Below are 6,031 nucleotides of genomic sequence, written 5' to 3'. Positions count from 1 at the left end.
CAAACAAACAACATTTCCATTGTACTTGTAACTGCAATAATTTTAAATTCATAAGAATTATATTAGAATTATACAAGAAGCCATATGAAGTACTTTTTTAAAAAAAATACGTTTTTACACTTTTATATTAAAAACATCTTTTTACACACAATTTAACAAATATGACAAACCACAAAAAGAATATTTCTAGAATATTTAATTCTAGAAAGTTCGTATAAATAATTGGGTACAGAAGTTAAATAATTTCCTAGTAAATGAAAGGATTGAATATCTAACATTCAGATTATAAACCTTTGAGAAAGGAGAGGTTGAATAGCTGGAAACCAATATTTTTCTTCCCAGGTATTTAAAAGTTATTTGGCACAATATTGTAAGCCAGTCACTACCTGGGGTGCACATTCAATTCTTTGATTTATCTTATATCTTTGTCCAAACAGCTGTGTACAATTTGTATGTTGCCTCAAAACACTGCAAAGCCAACATACACAATACTGGGACAGTGAAGAAAGGTGGCAATGGTCTGATTATATCTTCTATCTGTTATCAACAAAGAACACAGCAACAAGAAGCCGAGGAGACGCATTTTAGACTAGTAATTACCTCTGAAATAATCCTTACAGAGAAAACAAAATGGATTGGGCCTCTTTGCCAATCTGTAAATTTCTGATATACTCAGATACTTTGAAGCCACAAGCCATGATAGACAAGAATGTGTATTTGCTGTCATCTTGATAGAATGTTGTGTATTAACTCGCTAAACCCTGTTGCGTGCTTGATATGCAGTGCATTATATAGGTGAGAAGTAAAAGTTTCAGATTAACAGTAATCACTCATCAGATTAACCTCAGTGATTATTATATTGCCACTGCAAAATCTATAGCAATTGCATTTGTATGGTTTTTGAGCCTAACAAAAACTATTACACCTGTATCTCATTTGTCTCCTACAGTAATCCCAATCCCCTCTTGACCTTTCTCCACCAGTATGCCACTTAGCAGGCAATAAAGCAAGCAATGGGATTGTTTTCTGTATTGGCAAGTTCGCACTGGCCTGTTTAACTCTTTCCCTAATCCTTGTACTCTTTCTTTTGGAGAGGGATTGTTACTATATCTCTGGAAGCTGTTTTGGAGACATTTTGAGAACTCTGAATTCCAAATCTATTCTCTTTCATTGTTTTGCACAGTTGAGCCTTTATCATGTATTATGTCTGTCTGTGCTCTGAAAACTCTGTCACCATAGTTATATGTTCCAAACCAGATTGCAAAACAGGAATTCAGCCAAGTATAGCATTGGTCTAACTACCCAAGCAATTAATTCAACCCACACTGAGTTCTTGAAGGCTAGTGTATGTTGTGTTTTGTTTTTAAAAAGTACACCATAAAAGCAGTACTTGCTCCTTAACAATACTCAGCAAATAAACATATTGCTATTAATAAAACCTCATTATTTATTCTTGAAAGCTAGAGTTTTATTTGCTTTTACTAAAAACATTTCAGTTTTACTATCTGGGAATTACAAAAGCTAATATCCACACATAAGTAGAGCAAACCAGTTGTAGGATAATGTATATATAAGTGAAGTACCCCTCCCTCTCTAAAAAAACCTCTTTGATGGAGCATAAGAAGCAAGCAACTTCACTGTACTCTGCCCTTCAGTTCTTCCATTAAGTTCCTATATCCATTGCTTATTTTGCACTCTTGTAGAAGGTATATTTACTGTCATTACCAAAGCAAGCTCTTGGGTCTAAAAAGAAAAAAAGAGTATGATCCATCTTATATTTCTCCATTCCACTTACCCGATTTTAACTTAATTATGCCTAATGATGCAGAAATAAAGAATTTGGAACAGATGGATTTGGATCTTGCTTTCTTCCCTCTGCTCTAAAAGGCTCTCATAAATCTGGAACTGAGTAAATTGTTTTTTTTTCTCCCCCATTTCAGAGGGCCCAAGAGAACCTTGCCTTCTCTTATAACTGAAGCCAGTTATTCTTTCAAAAAGAGTGGTGCATGAGCGAATGCAAAGATTCCTATTATATATGTACTAGTTTATTTTTGCATTATATCATCTTTTAAGCATCACACCAAGTCCATTCCTTTGTCATAATTCTGTGATAAATATGCTTTTTAAAATGTATTTTATTAAACCTATTTGTATGCTGTCACTGTCCAAACAACTCTTCACAGTTCTCATAAAAATACAAGCTTCATATAAAAATTAAGAAGACATTAAAAGATAGCAACAGCAACTTAAATCAGAGGAAAACTCTCTGAAAAACCCCTGCCTGTTGAAGCTCATGGAAAACCAACAGAGGGACCCAGCCTGATCTCCACAGGGAGAGTATGCCACAATATCAACACTGCAATGAAAATACAGTGCCTCCTTGTATCAGCCATCTGAATCTCCTAAAAGTTGGGGACTTGAAGCAGTTTCTCCTTGCTAGATTTAATTGGCTAGAAGATGCAGTCCTGAAGATATCCAGGTGCCAAGGGTTTTCTCCCATCAAGGAGTATATCTGGTGGCACATAAGACCTAATGTATCTGCTGCAAATCCATCTTCAGTCTGCTCTCTCTCATCTGGACTCTATCAGGCTTCAGGCACTGAAAGGAGACAACAGCATCCTGCCCCCCCCCTCTGGTAATATACAATGAAGTATCAACCACATATTGCTGATACTGCACATCAAGTATTGAATGATCCCTCCCAGTGGCTTCATATAGAAAAGCAAGGAAGACAAAACTAGCACCTTTAGCACCCAGAAATCAGAATAACTAAACTGACCTGTCTTCCTCCATCACCAGGGATTGAAACTACCCACTAGGACTCAGCAAAACAGCGCCTCCAATTCCCAACCCTTGTAGGTCATCCAAAAGGACATCATAGTCAATGGTATCAAAAGCCATTTAGAAATCTAACACAACCATGAAAGACACCCTCCCCCCCCAAACACACACACACACACCATACTGGTCCCAACAGGTTATCCAGGAGACAGACCAATGCCATCTCTGTCCCAAAACCAGACTTCAACCTTGACTCTGTCTAAGATGGCAGAATTTCCATTAGTGACAACGGTAGATACAATGGATTGTGAAAAACAGGATTTTCTCATAACTCATCATCATCTCAGTTATCATCTCATTCTCAGTTTTCAAAAGAGAATATAAAAGAATCAGAAACTGCAATCATATTGAACATGTTTTAGTGCAATAATATTATTAGGCTCTGGACTGGCCATTCTTAACAAGCTGGCTATTGAGATCCTGTAGACCTATATAATATGTGTATAATCTGTATATATACATCTAAATCTATTTGATTGAATTACTGTATAAAAGGCTTCTCTTTGCATTAAGCCTTGATAGAATAACAAAGTTTATAGATTCATTGTACACTCCTTATCCAGAGTAGTCACATGCATAGAATTTTAGCCATACTCTTTTTCCATCTATAATTACCAATCGGAATTTTTGCTTGCCTTTCCAGGACTAAACTGCACAGGAACACCAGAAGGTTCCTGAATCTTCCTGTTTGGCAGGAATGCATCTTTTAAGTAATACAAACATTCCCTGCCATGTGTAAGGAATGTTTTCATGGTGTGCATGGAAAATTCAGAAACCTATTTTGCCTACTCCATCTTCTTATGAATTTTCACTCATCTCTTTTGCAGAGATCAGCTTCTTACAAAATCTATAAATCGTGGTCATAGGCAATTCTGACAGCAGGTCTCCTGTTCTTTTTTTCCTTCTGCCATTTGGGCCACCTTCTCTGAGAACAGAATGGGCCTGCATGAAAAACAGTTCCCTCCATCTTCTTTGGTTCTGATTCATGGCTATCTTAGGTAATGTCTCTCATTACAATGGAGAGACTAAGGCCTGGAGAGATTAGGGCTGGAGATATTACATTGCCATAAATAAAGAGATTTATTTACAGGTATAAATCAAGGCACAAGTTTTGAAATACACCACAGGGAAAACAGAAGAAGCATAATCAAGTGGGAAGATTGTAGGCCAACATTTTCATAAAAATAACTTTTCCAAAACATAGCGAACATTGTTTTAGACTCGCACTGGATCTGTCCCCAGCATTTAAGCTTCTATCATGACTCATTTCCAAAGATTGGCAAGGAATAGTTTCCTCCGCTAACAACTGGCTGACAAACATGGCTAAAAATGAAGAAATGTACTTTGAGTTGCTTTAGTTCTAAGACTGAAGTAGAAGGGGGTGCAGTTCCTCAAAGACTACTGTGCATCAAATGTTTTGTGGCTGACAACTTTTTTTTCAACCAGACACAAATATGTTGCTCAATTCTATACATACCAGGACAGCATTCATAAATAATTGCAGGAGAAACATCTGGTCAGAATATTACTTACAAGACTTATCATGCTTTCTTTGAAAAGATGTACTGTACCTGCATGTTTCTGTAAAATCCACAGCATGACAATGTCTGGGCTATTCTTTTGTATAATAGAGAAGTCTCCTCTTGTTGTGCAGAATGTACAGGTAGTCCTTGAGTTACGACCATAAGGGAGACTGCCTATTAGGGTTAAATGTTGGAACAGTGTTAAATGGTTAAATGAATGAATGAATGGATCAGTAAGTGGAGCCCAGAGGCGGGGGATGTCCTGAGAGGTATAGTGCAGACTCAAACCCAGCTGCTTCAGGCTCAAGGCCTTCCCCACCCTGCAAGAAGGCCCATTGCACAGCTGACTGCCTTGCCAGGAAGAAACAATGGAGAAGGAAAACTCTGGGCGTGCTGCCTTTCTTTATTCTGCCCCTGCCCTTCCTCCTCCCAAGTTGCCCTGTCTTTCTGGAGCAAAAGAAGAACCAGCTAAGAAAGGCTGGACTATAGATTGTCTTCTACAGGTAATGGATGGACAGCTAAAACTTGCAAAGACTCTGCACCCTCCATTTTCTTACAGAAGTTGGAGGTGAAGTCCCCCCCCCCCCACTATTCTAGGGAAAGATTCTCTCTCCTTGTTCCCTTGATTCCTCTAGTCTTCCACCTGGAGTTAAAGTAAGGTTCCTAATAGGATAGAGATTGAAAAGCAGAGGGAGAATTTAGTTTTAGCTCTTTATTGGGGGGGGGGGGAGGAGATCAACAAGCCTTGCCCCTCCCAGCTGTTTTTATTGAAGAATGTGGCTTTCTGGGGAGGAAAGGGGTGGGGTGTTAAGAAATGAGAAGAGTTTGGGAAGCTCATCCTGAAGCAGGCTTTTATGCAAGGGCTGGCTGCCCAAAGCCAGAAAAGAGGTAGGATTGCTTTGCAGCCTCCCACTGGCCAGCTGATAGGAGGCAGTTGATCACAGAGAAAACTCTGAAAGTGGCCACCATTTTAACAAGGAATTGTCAGGGCCCTGAAAATGGTGGTCACTTTGAGAAGGCATGGGAAGCAGGCCCGAGTGCTGCAGGTCCCATTAGGCAGAATGCCTCACATTCTGTTACTTCAGTTCAATCTGGCAGACGTACCACTCCTTCACTCAGGAGCAGTCTGGGGCTCCTTACAGTACTAAATGTCACTACCTCACCAAAATGTCTATGCCTTCCACCTATGGAACTGCTTCCAAACTCAAGGCAGTAGGAGACATTTTTTTAAAAAAATTGATTTATATGCCGCCCTTCTCCGGAGACTCAGGGCGGCTTACAATGCGTTAAGCAATAGCCTTCATACTTTTGTATATTTATACAAAGTCAGTTTATTGCCCCCATAATCTGGGTCCTAATTTTACCTACCTTAGAAAGGATGGAAGGCTGAGTCAACCTTGAGCCTGGTGAGATTTGAACTTGCAGTAATTGCAGGCAGCAAATGTAAGTGGATGTTAATTAGTCTGCTGAGCCACCAGAGCTCCTTATGAGTTTCAATCACCAACCACCACTGAGCCAACGGATTGTGAACCGAATTTCTCCTGCATAGTGTCCCAGCCCCAAATCACTTCTTACACTGACCTCCTCAGTTCAGATTAATCTGTTCCTTCTACTGTAACACCAGTTAAAGGGAAAAGATGCAAAAAAACACAGAAAAAGATTTACAG

General features: G+C 39.1%; 1 long non-coding RNA gene across 1 annotated transcript in view; it reads right to left on the bottom strand.

Moving 5' to 3' along the window:
- The window catches only part of LOC117674136 (uncharacterized), a 46,931-nt gene extending 41,688 nt beyond the window's left edge, over window positions 1–5,243 (bottom strand). Inside the window, exon 1 of the long non-coding RNA XR_015731291.1 lies at window positions 4,413–5,243. This is a non-coding gene — a long non-coding RNA (uncharacterized LOC117674136). The remainder of the gene's footprint in view (window positions 1–4,412) is intronic.
- Window positions 5,244–6,031: the final 788 nt, after the last annotated feature.

Source organism: Pantherophis guttatus, chromosome 1, assembly GCF_059756535.1.
Source record: "Pantherophis guttatus breed Tessera chromosome 1, ASM5975653v1, whole genome shotgun sequence".
NCBI classification, from domain to species: Eukaryota; Metazoa; Chordata; class Lepidosauria; order Squamata; family Colubridae; genus Pantherophis; species Pantherophis guttatus.
The sequence above is the reverse complement of the archived record's forward strand: the minus strand, read 5'-3'. Positions and strand labels throughout refer to the sequence as shown.